We start from the raw sequence: 17323 nt of genomic DNA, 5'->3' as shown, positions 1-17323 counted from the left end.
ACGAGGTGAGTTTCTGTTTGGATGGCTGAGAGAGTTGATGAGGCCAAAGCCCCAGGCTGAGGGAACTTGGGGGGCTGGTGAAAGAGTGGCTGATATTTTGGGATCCAGGCCAGGGGAGAGAAAAGGAACCGGGAGAGGCTAGAAATCTGACAACTTAGGACGTTTGAGGTAGAGATAAGGCTGAAGAGCTGGTTTAATGAAAGAGAGGACACATGAAGTGCAGGTGGAAAGGAAGCGGTGGTGAAGACAAAGAGGTTTCTAATGAAAAGTTTCAGGGGAAAGAGAAGCTTTAGGTAGCGACAGTGTCCTGAAGTCAGTGTTAATGAGTGGAGATACGTGCTGAGATGACACAGGAGAGTTTGATATTAGACCCGAAAGGAACATTTCCTAAAAATGCTGTCAACATGGCTCTGTTGTTTGGTCTTTTTTAAACTTTGGGCTTGGGGAATATTGGAAACCTCTGTTCCCTAAGGAAGACGAAAGTGAAAAGATAGAGCTCTGAGAAACAAGTACATCTGGGGACCATTAATTATATGTAAAAACAAAAACACCCTCAAAACAAGAAACAGGACAGGAGAGGTAAGCACTCTGCCTTTTTCGATGTTAAATAACTAGCTAGAAAGAATTCTTTGCCTAAATCTTCATAATAAGGCAATTTTATTTGGTTTATAGTTCCCGTAAATCTTGAAACCAGAGAACTTTTATTTAAGTTTTGTTATATAAATCCCCCTACCCTTGAAAAACAGCTTGAATTCTCTTTTATGTTCTTGTCATCCTCCTGGGGTTATGAGTTTGATTAGTAAAGTGGACCTGTAATTTCTAACTTCACACTCTGCACTTTATCTAACTATTCATTATTTGCCCTAATTTCTCCCTCCAGAAATCAGTTTTCTTTTAGACAGCTTTCTTTTCCAAACTCTCTATAATATTAAAATAAAAACTAAAAAAAGAAAAAGCAGGGCTTCCCTGGTGGCGCAGTGGTTAAGAATCTGCCTGCCAATGCAAGGGACATGGGTTCGAGCCCTGGCCTGGGAAGATCCCACATGCCGCGGAGCAACTAAGCCTGTGCGCTACAACTACTGAGCCTGAGATCTAGAGCCCGCAAGCCACAGCTGCTGAGCCCACGTGCCACAACTACTGAGGCCTGCGCGCCTAGAGCCCGTGCTCCGCAACAAGAAGCCACGACAATGGGAGGCCCGCGCACCGCAGCGGGGAGTAGCCCCCACTCACCACAACTAAAACAAAAGCTTGTACACAGCAGCGAAGCCCCAACGCAGCCAAAAGTAAATGGATAAATTAAAAAAAAAAAAAAAAGAAAAAGCATTAACCTTGTTCACTTAGGATATTCTATAGGAATCTTTAAAGTGAATAAAGCTGTACACAAATGTTTATAGTATTATTCATAATAGTCAAGAAGTGAAAACCCAATTGTCTATTAACTGATGTATGAATAAATAAAATACGGTATTATCCGTATAATTATATACCATTTGACCATAAAAAGTAATGAATTACTGATATATGGTACTGCTAAGAAAGAAACCAGATGCAAAGAGCCAATGGGTATATGCTAATGGGTATAGGGTTTCTTTTGGGGGTGATGAAAATATTCTACAATTAGGTTGTGGTAATAGTTGTACATTGTGAATATACTAAAAAACACTGAGTTGTACATCTTAAAAAGGTGAATTTTTTGGTATGTAAAATATATCTCAACAAAAGAATAAAGTGAATAAAGCTACTAGAGACTAAAGTAAGGCCTATATGACACAGTGGACATGCTACATAGAAATAAACCATTTACTACAATTTTCTGCCCCATGGTTAGTTTATTTTGCCTTGCTATACTTGTCTATCACCCTTAAGCTATGAAGTTATCTGATTTAAGGTTTTAAAAAACAGAGTCAAACTTAATCTTTTAATCATTTGGTCTTATTTCCTTTTTGTTTGAATTTAAGATTTCTACATGCATTGAACATTTCTTATTTATGCCCATTGTTTAAAAGTCTCATCACACATACTGAACTCTTAGTGGTGAGTCTGAGTCTCTAGTCTGTAAGTCAAACAGCCAGGAGTGGAATCTACCAGTAATAAGTAATGTACTACTTGACACACTCTCTTATACTGCTTTGGGAAAACCAGTCAAATAGTAATTGATTGAAACAGGATTTTATAGTTGAAGAAAAGGTGACTGAGTCAAAGGAAATATCATTAATTTGACTTAGAAGCAAGATTAACTTCTTTACCAAGATCATGGCCTCTTTAAGAAAAAAAAAAAACCAGGAAAGAGAAAAAAGAAAGAAAAAGAGGGAGGGAAGGAAAGAGAAAAAGGGAGGGGGAACTCAGCAATCTTCTAATGTCTGGCATAACATTCCCCAATGACCTGAATCAGGGTTTGAGGGTGAGAGTGGCAGCGCTTACTCTAGTCAGAGATCTACCTCCACACGTACATGCACTAACATAAAGGAGTCAGACCCCAGACTTCCTGCAATTTACTCTAAACAAGGCAGCGCTAGACTTAACTGCTGTGATAAAATTGGGGGCTAAAATTGAGCCCCAACAGTTCCTCCCCTCCCTGAATGCACATTTTGTTCCTCATCTTTAGAAGTGAAGTGTAGTCACTTCTTAGCTTAGTCATTTCTTAGTCAGATCGGGCTGCCATAGCAAAACTGCACAAACTAACTTATCTCTCATAGTTCTGGAGGCAGGAAGTCCTGAGATCAGGGTGGCAGCATGTTTGGGTCCTGGTGAGAGCCCTCTTCCAGGCTGTAGATGGCTGACTTCATGTGGTATCCTCCCCACATGGCAGGAAGAGAGAGCTAGCTCTCTGGCCTCTTCTTAGAAGAACACTAAACTCATTCAGGAGGGCTCCATCCTCAAAACCTAGTTACCTCCCAGAGGCCCCACCTCCTAATACCATCACACTGTGGACTAGATTTCAACATATGAATTTTTAGGGGTATGCAAACATTCAGTTCATGACATGGAGTTTATTTCCACTCCCCTTCCATCTGCACTGGTCTCGTGGCTTGCTCTGCCCAACAGAACACAACAGAAGTGGCTTTCCGGGACTTCCAAGCTCGCAGGTTAAGAGAGCTGGCACTTCACCTCCTGCACCTTGGAACCCTGAGCCATCATGTAAGAAGTCCTGACTATCCTGCTGGAGAGATGTCTGCCTCGTATGGTGACCCTGGAGGATGAGAGATCATGTGGAGACAGAGGCCACAGGAAGAGCACTGAGGGACCAAACATGTGAGTAAAGAAGCATGTGTATGTTATAGATCCAACCACTATGACTGCAGTCATTTGAAGTCACTAAGTTTGGGGCTGTTTTTTTCTTTTTAATATAACAATAGAAAACTACAACAGAAATTGGAATCTGGAAGTGAGGTGCTATGGTAATAAAAAGCTAAAAACATGTGGCACTGGCTTTGGGACCAGCTGGAGGGCAGAGGCCAGAAGGGCTTTGAGGAAACTGTAAATGAAGTTGGAAGGAGGGTGATAACAATGTTATCGTATACTGGAGAAAAGGCAACCCCTGTTAAGTAGTGGTGGAAAGTCTGGCAACCCTGTTGACTATAGTAATACATCAATACAAGATAGAAAACATACCTCATGAACTTGTCAATATGGCTAAGGAGATTTGCAGGCAGAATATTGCCAAATACCAGTTGGTTTCTCTAAGCTGCATATGATGAAACAGGAATATAGAGTCCGAGCCAGGACTTTGCTGGCAAGAATCAAATCCAAGGTGCTGCCAGCTAGATGACAGGGCTTCTAAGAATTTTAAGTGCATACCTCTTGGATTTTCTTTGCTAGACAAAAGGACCCCTGAGAATCTTAAAGGCATTGTCCCATAGCACCTGACTCTAAATCCAAGATAGAGGGAGCCTGTCTCACAGAGATTTGAGGGTGTGGCTTTTATCGAATAGAGTGGATTAAAATTTGATACACTGGAAGCCCTTAAAGATTTTAAAAAAGGAATTATATAAGCATGGCCTGAAGGGACAGAGATAGTGTAAAAACAAGAGGCCTCTGAGCCCACAACTTCCTCTGGACAAGAAGCAAGCAGAGACTGCTACTCAGTTGCAAACATGGACCGTTTCTTTTTTTTTTTTTTTTTGGCTGCACTGGGTCTTCATTGCTACGCACAGGCTTTCTCTAGTTGTGGCGAGTGGGGGCTACTCTTCATTGCGGTGCATGGGCTTCTCATTGCAGTGGTTTCTCTTGTTGCAGAACATGGGTTCTAGGTGCGCGGGCTTCAGCAGCTGCAGCACGTGGGCTCAGTAGTTGAGGCACACGGGCGCTAGAGCATGCGGGCTTCAGTAGTTGTGGTGCATGGGCTCAGTAGTTGTGGCTCGAGGGCTCTAGAGTGCAGGCTCAGTAGTTGTGGTGCACGGGCTTAGCTGTTCCACAGCATGTGGGATCTTCCTGTATCAGGGATCGAACTCGTGTCTCCTGCATTGGCAGGTGGATTCTCAACCACTGCGCCACCAGGGAAGTCCCTGGACAATTTCTTATGGAAAATGAAGAATGACTCAGAGGGCAGAGCCCCTAGAGAATCTGATACTCCCAGCACGTGGAACTGGGCCTTAATTAAGGCACATTCTCTGATCTCAGAGTTGGAGGAAATGATAGTATGTGCTTGGCCCAATTTCAGAATTACTATGGTCTGGTGATTGCTATGTACTTCCTATCCCTCCCACCCCTTAAAAATTTTTTTTAAAATTGAAGTATATTTGATTTACAACATTGTGTTAGTTTCTGGTATACAGCAAAATGATTCAATTATATAGATAAATAATATATATGTACACACATGTACATACATATTCTTTTTCACATTCTTTTCCATTATGGTTTATTACAGGATATTGAATATAGTTCCCTGTGCTATACAGTTGGACCTTATTATCTATTTTATGTATAGTATTTTGTGTCTGCTAATTCCAAACTCCTAATTTATCCTGCCCCTACTCCCTTTTCCTTTTGGTAACCGTAAGTTCGTTTTCTATGTCTGCAAATCTGTTTCTCTTTTGTAAATCAGTTGATTTGTATTATTTTTTTTCGATTCCATATGTAAGTGATATATTTATCTTTGTCTGACTTACTTCACTCAGTATGATAATCTCTAGGTCCATCCATGTTGCTGCAAATGGCAGTATTTCATTATTTTATGGCTGAGTAATATTCCATTATATATATATATATGTATATATACCACATCTTCTTCATCCATTCATCTTTTTTTTTTTTTTTTTTTTTTTTTGTGGTACACGGGCCTCTCACTGTTGTGGCCTCTCCCCTCACCGTTATGGCCTCTCCCATTGCAGAGCACAGGCTCCGTACGCACAGGCTCAGCGGCCATGGCTCACGGGCCCAGCTGCTCAGTGGCATGTGGGATCTTCCCGGACTGGGGCACGAACCTGTGTCCCCTGCATTGGCAGGCGGACTCTCAACCACTGCACCACCAGGGAAGTCCCCATTCATCTGTTGATGGACACTTAGGTTGCTTCCATGTCTTGGCTATTGTGAGTAGCGCTGCTATGAACGTTGGGGTGCATGTATCTTTTCGAATTAGAGTTTTCTCTGGATATATGCCTAGGAGTGGGATCGCTGGATCATATCTATTCCCCTCTTTTTGAATGGAGGTGTCTATTGTGGTTATCCTGTCCCGTTTTCACCATGGTATTGCTGGATGCAGGTGGGACAGATAATTTTTCTTTTTCACAGGTCTTTGCAAATAAGGGCTGCACTTGAGAGACTACCCTTGAAGAGCTTCAGTTGCTCCTGGACCTTATTTAACTGACAAAGTCCCGGACTTTGACCAGATGCCATAAAAGAACGAGATTTTAGGAGCTCTGAAGAGTGAGTATATTTTGCATATTGGAAGGATGTGAATTGTTGTGGCCAGAGGGTAGACTAAAGTAGCTAGTTTCCAAAGATTGTCCCCCACAAATACTTCTCCTACAAGTATACTTGCCACTCTTCACATTAAGAGATGGAGCTTATTTCCCTTTCCTTGAATCTAGACTAGCTTTGACCAGTAGGAGATAGACAAAGTGACATTCTAGGTCTTCTGGAACTAGACCTTAAGAGAACTGACAGCTTCCACTGCCTATTGCTACTGAAATGCTCCCTCTTTGAACCCAGCCGCCACGCTGTGAGATGCCTGAGTGACAGAGGAAGGCCATGTAGAGAAGGACTGAGGTGCCCTAAGCAACAGCCCTGTCTGATTAGCAACAAATGTCAGCCAAATGAGTGAGGCCATTTTGGATCTTCTAGCAATCCCAGTGCCTAGCCTTAGCAATTCCACCCAAAGCAGAACTACCCAGATAACCCACAGAAATGTGAGAAATACTAAATATTTGTGTTAAGGCACTAAGTTTTGTTTGTACAGAAGACTATAGTTGAAGGGAACTAATAATATCTGAAGAATGCTTTCATCTTGTGCCAGGTAACCTGGTTGCTGCTGTACACACCATTTTCGTTAGACCTCATAAAACCTTTGTGAGGAAGATGGTGGTAGGATCAGGAAACTGAGGCTGAGACAAATAAGATGGTCCAAATGACATAGCTAGTAAGCAGTAGTACCAGAGTTCAGGTCTAGGTTATCAGGCTCCAAAGCCTGTATTCCTTTTAGTACGCTGTGACACTCAACAATATTTTATAATTAATGGGCAAACCTCAGGTTTAACATAGAGAAAAATATGATTGGTGATTTTAAACAATATTACTCTGGAAACCTTGTTTATATTAAGTCCTAGCAAATTCTTATTTTATATACCATGCTAATGCATGGAAAGCCAAATCTTTGCTTTATCATAGTCTTAATTAATAGACTTTGATTGAACTTAATTTCCTCTTTTAGCATGTATTATTCAAGTAACAGGGAGATATGTTCCTTGCTTATATTGGTAATATATTTTAATTATATTTCTATGGAAAAATCTTTCATTTTGTTACTTATGGAATTCTTCGATTGGTTTAATGCTGTCAAAAATCTATTCAGGGCTTCCCTGGTAGCGCAGTGGTTGGGAGTCTGCCTGCTGATGCAGGGGACACGGGTTCGTGCCCTGATCCGGGAGGATCCCACATGCCGCGGGGCAGCTGGGCCCGTGAGCCATGGCCGCTGAGCCTGCGCGTCCGGAGCCTGTGCTCTGCAGCGGGAGAGGCCACAGCAGTGAGAGGCCCGCGTACGGCAAAAAAAAAAAAAAAAAAAAAAAAAAAAAAAAATATATATATATATATCCATTACATTTCACTTTCTTTAAAGTTAATATAGAAAATGCAACAGAAGATAGTTATATTTGATAGGCACAACATTCCTGAGATTTTGACTTAAAAAAATAATGTGGGTTAGAACAATAACACTAAAAAAATCTTCAAAGAGTTTGAAATACCTGCTTCAAAGCCCCATATCTAAGATGGAATCTGTGGTTAAAGAATAGTGACATTTCTATTCTTTCCCAAGATAGCTCATTTCAATTTATTCACAAATGATTAGGTAGTTATATTTAGCTAACAATTCTATACAAAGGAGTCTCTTAGCATTCTTTTTAGCAGTATAGTTCTATACAAATGTGAGCAATGGTTTTAGGCCAAATTTTTCCTTTTATTTGATTGCTCCAGACTTTCACAATTTCATAGTCTGGCTCTTAGGATTATTTTCCAGTTGCTAGGGATTTTACTACATTTTGTGTACACTCACAGAAATACTGATGGAGACAACAGTGGTGAAAAGTCTGGCAGTCTGGTTCCTTTAGGGTCTTGTCTCTGTCCACTGCCGCCATGAACCCCTTGCTCTGTCCTAGCCACTGGCAGCTCTTTATTGTGACTTTGTGAGTGAGTGGTATTCTTGCATGTCTCTGAGACTTGCTCCCCATCTCATTAATCTCAACTCAGCCTTTACAATTCAGCACAAGTGTCCCCTACTCCAGTAAGCCCTCCATCATTGTCGGTCTTGGTGCCATACTGCATTTACTCACCCCCAGTTTAACCCTCACTTATTACACTGTGATTCCTTTGTCTCTTTTCCCCATTATGCTATGGAACCACTGAGGAAAGCAATTGCATTTTATCCATCTTTATCTTCCCATCCCTCAGCAGAGTACCTGGCACAGCATTAGATTCAATAAATGCTTATTAAAGGAGAGAATGAAAGGGAAGTCTGTCTTAGAAAAAAAAAAAAAAACAAGCCTTAGAAAGGCACCTTCAAGGAGCTCCACAGAAAAACACACTAACTTACTTTCTCTTTCAAACAGCTTTATTGAGAGATAATTCACATGCCCTGTAATTCACTTCTTAGGGTTATTTATGCTATGACAAACCCCTGCAGGTAGTTACAATTTATTCTCCTTCAGACTCTTGCATATACCACAAATGCTTGTGTTTTTTTTTTTTAACTTTCTTTTTATAATGACAGTTTTCAAACATACTGAAAAATATTCAACACTTAAAGTTCTCAGACCTCCTTTAGTCCAGCACAGTGGTTCTCAAACTTTAGTTGCATCAGAATCAACTGGAGGGTTTGTGAAACTATAAATTGCTGGGCCCTACCCTCAGAGTTTAGAAATTAGCATTTCTAACAGATTCTCAAATGATGCTACCGCTGCTGGTCTGGGGACTACTTTTGAGAACTTTTGGCCTAGCAGTTTCAACAATTATCAACATTTTGCCATATCTATCATTTATCACTCCCTCCCTTCCTTCCTCTTTCCTTTCTCTTCTGTATTTCTAAAAGCAAATGTCTGACGTTTCTCTATCATTTCACCCTTAAATACTTCTGTATATTTCTAAACAATAAGGACTTAAAAAACATATTATAATATCATCACACCTAAAAGTTAACACTACTTCATTAATATCCCTCATTGACAATGATCACATTTTTCTGATTATCTCAAAAACACTTTTTATGGTTGGTTTGTTCAAATCAGCATTAAAACAAGGTTAACACATTCCATTTTGTTGTGATTAAGTCTCTTTTAATCTAGAACAGTCGTCTTTCCCTTTATTTTCTCATGCCATTGACTTGTTGACAAAATCAGGTCAGTTACCCTGTAGAATGTCTTACCTTCTGGATTTGGATAATTGTTTCTTCATAGTGTAATTCAACTTGTCCTCCCATCCACTGTATTTCCTGTAAACTGGAAGTCAGTACTAAAGGTTGAATTACATTCAGTTTTAGCTTCTTTAGCAAGAATATCTTGTAGGCAATGCCACATAAGTTATGTTGCGTCACATCAGGAGGCATATAACATCTGGTTGTTCTACTTTTACCTTTATTTTAATTTTTTTTTGGTTGTTCTACTTTTAGTGATGCTACATTGATTGGGAGATTCAAGTGATAACAGCTTAATCATTGTAAAGTGAACTACCAACTTTTCTCCTTAATAGTTTTAATCATCCATTGATAAGCACTGCCTATATACCACAAAATAGTGTTTTTCTAACTCAATCATTCTGTTTACATTTATTTTTATTTTTTAAATTAATTAATTAATTTTTGGCTGCTTTGGGTCTTCATTGCTGCGTGCGGGTTTTCTCTAGTTGTGGTGAGCAGGGGCTACTCTTTGTTGAGGTGTGCGGGTTTCTCATTGCGGTGGCTTCTCTTGTTGCAGAGCATGGGCTCTAGGCACGTGGGTTTCAGTAGTTGCGGCACGCGGGCTCAGGAGTTGTGGCGCGTGGGCTTAGTTGCTCCGAGGCATGTGGGATCTTCCTGGACCAGGGCTAGAACCTGTGTCCCCTGCATTGATAGGTGGATTCTTAACCACTGTGCCACCAGGGAAGTCCCTCTGTTTAAATTTATTAACTGGGTTTCCCTCCTCAATTAGGGTGATTTACTGTATTTTGTACAGGATGGGCAGGATACATTCTTTTCCTTTATTTTTTAATTAAAAACAAATTTTTTGGGGGGCCGCACTGTGTGCGGCATGCAGGATCCTAGTTCCCCGACCAGGGATCAAACCCACACCCCCTACAGTGGAAGCATGGAATCCTAACCACTGGACTGCCAGAGAAGTTCCTCTTTTCCTTTAGTTTTTAATTTTCAAAGTAAGGACTCGGTGCCCGTTGTTATTAAATTGTGTTGTTCCTCAAATTCATATGTTGAAGTCCTAAGCCCCAGTATGTGTTTGGAGATGTCTTTAAAAGGCAATTAAGATAAAATGTAGTCATTAGGGTAGTCCTTAATACAACAAGACTGGTGTCCTTACAAGAAGAGGAAATTCAGACACAGATATACACAGAGGGAAGGCCATGTGAAGACACTGGGAGAATGTGGGCCTCTGCAAGCCAAGGAGAGAGGCCTCAGAAGAAGTCAACCTCGCTGACACCTTGATCTTGGATTTCTAGCTCCCAGAATTGTGAGAAAAAAAATTTCTGTTGTTGAAGCCACCTAGTCTGTAGTATTTTGTTATGGCAGCCCTAGTGAGCATACAATGCCCTAGCTACTTGTAATGGTGACCAGTAATTTTTTGTATATTTATGTAATTAATTAGCTAATTAATTAATTAGCTTTCTCTTTTTCATATCATTATGAATGCATGGATTTTACACATTCAACGTGTTTCAATTTGTTGCAATCATTTTTCTTTTGGATGTTTAAATTGTTCTGTATTTGGCTAGAGGGAGCCTAGAGGAAATTGACTTTTGTGTCATTTTGATATGATCCCAACAGTCTTTGATAACTTCCTTGCTTTCAGGTAGAAGGCATCCTGGGCTCATTTTATACATTTTGGATCCCAACACATTAACATAATCATTTGCTCTATAATGTCCATAAAATAGTTTCAGAGTAATCCAAGTATTTTTCACTAATTAGACTACTAGATGAAATTTAAAATTTATCTTTCTTTTTGTCGTTAGAATACCTATTTCTAAGAATATATACTCAAAGTCTTATGTTCTAGAGACTTCCTTGGTGGTGCAGTGGTTAAGAATACACTTGCCAATGCAGGGTACGTGGGTTCAATCCCTGGTCCGGGAAGATTCCACATGCCTCAGAGCAATTAAGCCCGTGCACCACAACTACTGAGCCTGCGTGCCACAGCTACTGAAGCCCGTGTGCCTAGAGCCTGTGCTCTGCAACAAGAGAAGCCGCTGCAATGAGAAGCCTGTGCACCGCAAGGAAGAGTAGCCCCCGCTGGCCGCAACTAGAGAAAGCCCGCACGCAGAAACGAAGACCAAACGCAGCCAAAATTAAGTAAAAAATTAATTAATTAAAAAAAGACAAAGGCTGCAGAAGCAGCAAAAGAAAAAAAATAGGTAAATTGGACCATATCAAAATAAAAAAAAAATACTTTTCTTCAAGCTGTAATGAGAACTGAAGTTAAAAGACAGATGAAATGGGAAGAAGCACAGTTCTGGGATTTCATCTTCCTACTTATATGCATCATTTAATAGTTCACCAATGATTTCACAGCATTTCATCCAGGATTCCCTGAATATACTGTTTCCTGATGGAACATTTTAATCACTGCATCAATTTAGATAATTCTGGTCATGTCATAACCACTGAAGCCTTAATGTTTCAGGCTCTTGTTTGTCCTTGAATATCAAAGCCTACAGATATGCTGAATATGTCTTCCAGTAATGTTAATAGTCCTATTTACTGAACTGAAATATGCATGATTAAAAAAAGAAATCCTAGCCAGAAGTTCCCTTTGAGGTCAGTTTTTTTTACATGAACTATTTGAGTTAATCTTTTGCTCCAGTTAAAAGCACACACAGACATGGGTGCACACGAACACACATATACACACCCCTTTCTTCTTTATCTATACTGTTAGACTGCATCATTTACTATATGTAAGACATCATTTGGCTGTTGTGTGACAAGCATGTCTAAATACAAAGTGCATCTGGAATCAGATGGAATTGGTTTTTTTCTTGCCTAATAGTTAGGTTATTGCCTAACAAAGAGACTGTAATAAAATTGCCTAAACTTTTATGGATTTGGTGTCTTTAGCTACAAAAGTAACACTTACCTATAGAGTTAGTAAATTAGGTCCCAAATATAAAGTGGCTAGGACAGTATCTGGCACACAATAAGGGTTTAATAACTACTTTCATTCTCTACCTAAAAACCTCTTAGGACAAATGAAAGCAGAAGAAAAATCATTTGATCTTGAAGATGACTGTGAGTGCAGTGCTACTTCCTCTCGATTCTTAGATCATTGTGTGTAATCCGGCTCTACTTTAAAGGAGCACCCACATGAGCTGTTATTGCTTCAGGTGGCCAGGAAGGCAAAGTGTTAAGCAGTCTTTTAAGTCCTGTTAATTTGTATAAGGCACAGAGGTAATATAAAACAGTGGCTGTCCTAGTCACGGGTTCTCCTATCGGCTGTCAGACAGGATATCCCAAAGATAGCTTCTAGAAGGAGATTCCTCAGTAATTTTCCAAGGTCACTCAAGAAAACCTACATGTTTCATCCTACTCTTTGGAGATCTTTCCCGCCTTGTGAAAAGGCATTTTTTCATCCAGAGTAAAATGAAGCACAAGACTATTAATTCTAAACTTCATCTTGGTAGTGAGACATCTGGTGGGAGCAATGCTTTCCTTAGGTTGGTACTCACTTTTTTTTTTTCCTTGTTAAATAATCATTTTTTGTCATTAGGTAGCTGTTAAAAAAGCAAGGGAAGAGAGCACTGTTCAACAGATTTCTGCTGCAGCAAAAAGTACTCCTCCTAAATCACTACTTAATAGCAACTTTCAAAGAGTTGATCTCCTCAGAGCACATGCTCCAAGAGATTTTAACGTGTATTATATGAAAATGCATGTACCCATTTGGTAATGCTGGGTTAAGGAGATTTAACAGGTCTCTTTATTGCAGAATTTCTCAGACCCTTAAATATACTAATGTATATTACAGTCTCCTAAGCGGGGATGCAGGATGCAGCACTTCCTAAACTTATCTGATCCTAGATCTGTTGTTCCACAGAGCAGTGTGGAGGATCACTGTTGCAGAGAATACACTCTGGGAAATAATGTCCTATAATTTAAAACTACAGGTAAGAGGAACATTGGACCAATGGGCCCCTAATGTACATTAATCATTTTCAGGACAGTATAAGTTATTCTTTGCTTTGGCTATTGCAACTGTTGTTTGGCTGTAAGAAATAGAAACCCATTGCAAACCAATTTAAACAGAAGATGGAAGTCTTGGTAGAACATAGCGCTTTCGCACAGAATCCAAAGTCAGAAAGTATACAGAGTTTTAGGAGGACTAGACTGTAACTTGAAAGTCAGAACTTGTGATTAAAGGACCATGTGGGTGATTGATTACCTATGCTTTTTTCCTGCCTGCCTGTTTTTTTCTTTCTTTTGAAGAGCTTTGTCTATATTGTCAAGAAAGTGTCTGACATAGCCTATGCCCCGTTCTATGTTCCCGTTAAGTTGTCAATAGTATTTATTGCTATGTCCTAAGTCCAGCTTCTCAAAAGAAAGAGAATCTTGATAGCCCAGCTTGGATTGGGCTTTCACCCAACCCTAGAAACAATCTGTTGAGGCTAAAATTCATGTGCTATAAATAGGAAGGTCTAGGCCTGCCCCCTCAGTTGGGTGAGGGGAATGGATTTTTCTTAGAAGGAAGGGGCCATGGGATGAGTAGGCACCACCAAAGTAACATTAGTCATGACTTCTTTATAAGAATCATTTTAGAAAGAAGGGCAGCCTTGATTGCAGTATATCATATACTGACAATAGCAAATCGATTTAGAAAGAATGTGCTTCATAGAATCTATTTGTGAATCTATTATGAATATTGTGTCAGGCATTATCACTATTTATTAATAACTAATTCTCCTCTACTGCTGGGTACAAGTACGGATCCCCTGCCCCTTGAAGTTTGATGTGGCCATGTAACTTCACTTGGCCAATGAAACGTCACTTCGTGGGGGGAAATACTTTGATATAGAAGGATTTAGAGACCAGTGCAGCCTGCAAGTGCCAAGCCAACTCATGGACAGCTAGCAGAGCTCCAAGGGACTTCCTGTAAGAGAACTATTTTATTCTGTAACCCCTCTGACATTTTGGAGTTGTCTGTTATTGTATTATAATCTAGCCTATCCTGACTAGTACAAATATTCCCTGAAATGAACCACACAGGTTCAACAATGTAATGAAGGTGAAATATTATCCTGAGCTGGTGCTAATCTGAGAGGCCATAAGTTTGGTGACCTAGGCCTATGGACAAGATTCCCCAGTTTCCAGTTCAATTGATGGGACTCTTGTGATACATTTTGGTAATCTTCACTTCTCATGACTAGAATTTTAAGTATCTTGTGAAGGTTAATAAAAATATTATTTTCACATACTCTCATTATATAACACCATTAAGTGTTATCAGAAGAGGAGCAATTTTCTTCAGTGTTTTCTCAGTGAACTAGGTGTATCAACATTTATGACAATTATGTACATTCAATCAGATGACCACCAATGCCACTGATGTGTTTCAGAATTATCATTCTGTACTCAAGCTGTTATCTTGAAAAAATGGTTCAGGAAGTGTAAGTGGACATAGGCACCCTTTTCTTATATAACCCTGATTTTGCTCAGAGACCTATCCATAGCCCTCACAGTCAGATGCCTCAGAGGAAGCTGAGCTCTACTCCAGTCCCAAGGTTGGGCTGAATGGTCTCAGGCTAACCCCATTTCCCCTGCCAGTGTTCGGTTCAAATACAGGCATGAGACCCTACTTTGCCCAGTGGAAGAAGAAGTATGCTAGAGGGTTTCTAGGGCATATTTCCTTTCTTCTAAGAAAGAGTTACAGGAAGAGATGGTTTCTTCCCCTTACCCCCTCTGAATATTGTCATTTCAGGATGTGTTGCCTAGAACTGCCACAGCAGTCTTTTTGCTGTTAGCCTGAAGATGAATCCAGAGGACGCCCAGAGAAGACAGAGCTGTGATACAGAGAGAACCAGGATCCCTGAAAATAGTGTTGAGCTACAGAATCTATCAATCCTGAAGTTCTTCCTCTCTGGACTTTCTGTTGCATAGGACAAATTTCCATTGAATCAGAATTGCTATTACTTGCAGCTAAAAGCATCCTGGCTAATACATTAATAATATATTTGCTCTTTTAGGTTAGCATATGCCTTTTATGTTGCCTCTGAGAAAACAGCATGTAAAATTTTCTTTTAAGACTTCCTAAATCTTTATCCATGAATTACGATAGAGATTAGATAACAAAACTCCAGTAGTTTCTGCGATAACTGGACTCTAATCAGTCAGCATTCTTTCAAACACTATGAGCAATTCCAGAATACAGAGCAGATGGTTAAACATGTTTTACTTCACAGGTAGCTTATGGTCAAATTTCAAAGATTCAAAATAATGATCTGTCAAGTGGAAGAATGAAAATTGAAAATCTGTTTCTTTGCTGATGCCTGACAGGGTCTGGGTACTGCTGGTAATAGAACAGGGAAAGGCAAGGATTAAGCACTGCCTGGAACATAATATCAGAAGTTCTGCAAGTAAATGAAAATCAAGGTGGTGGTGTATTTTAAATCGTGAAATTGTAATCAAAGTACTTAGGTATTCTATAGATTTTTACCAAGTTCTTAGATAGTTATTTGTGTAATTACTTGTTTGCCTGCCCTGTTAGATTGCAAGCTCCTTGAGGGCAATGACCATGTTTATCTTGTTCTTCACTGCACCTCCATCACACAATTGTCATTGTTTTTTGTGATAAGAACATTTAAAATCTAGTCTTTTAGCAACTTTCAAGTATATGTATATAACACAGTATTGTTAACTATAATGACAATGCTGTGCGTTAGATCCCCAGAACTTATTTATCTTCTAACTCCAAGTTTGTACCCTCTGACCAACATGTCCCCAACTCCCCCCCCACCCCCAGGGTACTTATTTTTTTTGCAAGCTCTTCCCTTCCCCTGTAAAGTTATTCTCAGGGCTCAATTTCCCTCTTAGTGTAGTTATTACTATTATTTTGTTATCTGTTATGCCTGTAACAGATGTGGATGAAGTTGACCAATACGTGTAGTCCAGCCTTGCCAGCCCATGATGAATGTGTCACTACTCCATTTTCCTCCTTTCCTCCTTAGACTCTCTCTAAAGTCTTCCTGTCTCCTGTCCCCTAGCTTTCTCTACAAGATCATTAAATCTCTGGATTCCCAACTGAGTTAGTCTGTAAAAATTACTGACTCCAAACCACTCCCTAGATCCTTTGTGACCTTTGGTCAACTTACTTGATCCCTGGTCATTTCTTACCCTAGTAAGGTAAGAAAAATTCTGAAAGCTAATAATAACAAAGAACAAAAAATATGAGCTCTACTTATTTTCATCCCATTGATATTTCCTTGGCAGCATCCTTATGTCGAGCTGATCTGATGGCCTATTCTCATCCTTCCTCTGACAGAGATCTTTTGCTCAATTTCCATTCTAGGGATTTCCCTGGTAGTCCAGTGGTTAAGAATCCACCTTCCAATGCAGGGGACACAGGTTCAATCCCTGGTTGGGGAACTAAGATCCCACATGCCGTGGGGCAACTAAACCTCACGCCGCAACTACTGAGCCTGTGCGCCACAACTAGAGAGAAGCCCACAACGAAGACCCAACACAGCCAAAAAAACAAAAAAAAAATTTTCCATTCTAGACCACTTCTGATTCTTTCCTCTAGGCTTCACTTAATCACTGAGCCCAACAGATACTAAATAGACTTCCCTTTGTGCAAAAGGCTCAAGGACAAGCTTTCCTATGTTCAAAGTCATTTTCTTAGGCTTGGCATTAGTGTTAACTCTTAATATCCTGTCTGTCTCACTGAATCTTCATTTATCATGTAGAGTAAAAGATACCTACTAGGGTTTTCTCTGAGACATGCCTGCTTCATTAGTAGAGGGAGGTCATGCACAGAGATGTTTCTACTATGTGACCTCTACCCACCTGACCAAGGCTGACTGGACCCTTGGTAGAACTTTACCTAAACCAGGCCAATCAGATCCTCTTTCTCATGAATATGAATTGACCCCCAGTGAGTGCGAGTGCATGGCGTTTCCCCCAGCGAGTTGGAAGTGGAGTCTTATTATTGGGCAACTGTTAGCAGCAGCTATTGGCCACTCCTGAAACTTCCTAGCTCACTGACATCTGTGTGACCTGCTTTGTCAAAGCACTTTAAAGGTGGTGAAAAGTGCAAGTAAAAGAGGTAGCTGCAAATAGAGAAACAGGTAACTGACTCAAGGACTTGATAGTGTGAATTGAAGGGAACAGGTAGATCGCAGAGATACTGAGATTGAAGAAAGAGCAAGATCTGGCTAAAAGACAGTAATAACTTGAAGATAATTCTACCTCTCCATGACTGGG

This window comes from Phocoena phocoena, chromosome 7 (genome assembly GCF_963924675.1).
Source record: "Phocoena phocoena chromosome 7, mPhoPho1.1, whole genome shotgun sequence".
In the NCBI taxonomy this organism is placed as follows: domain Eukaryota; kingdom Metazoa; phylum Chordata; class Mammalia; order Artiodactyla; family Phocoenidae; genus Phocoena; species Phocoena phocoena.
This window is presented reverse-complemented; position numbering follows the sequence as displayed.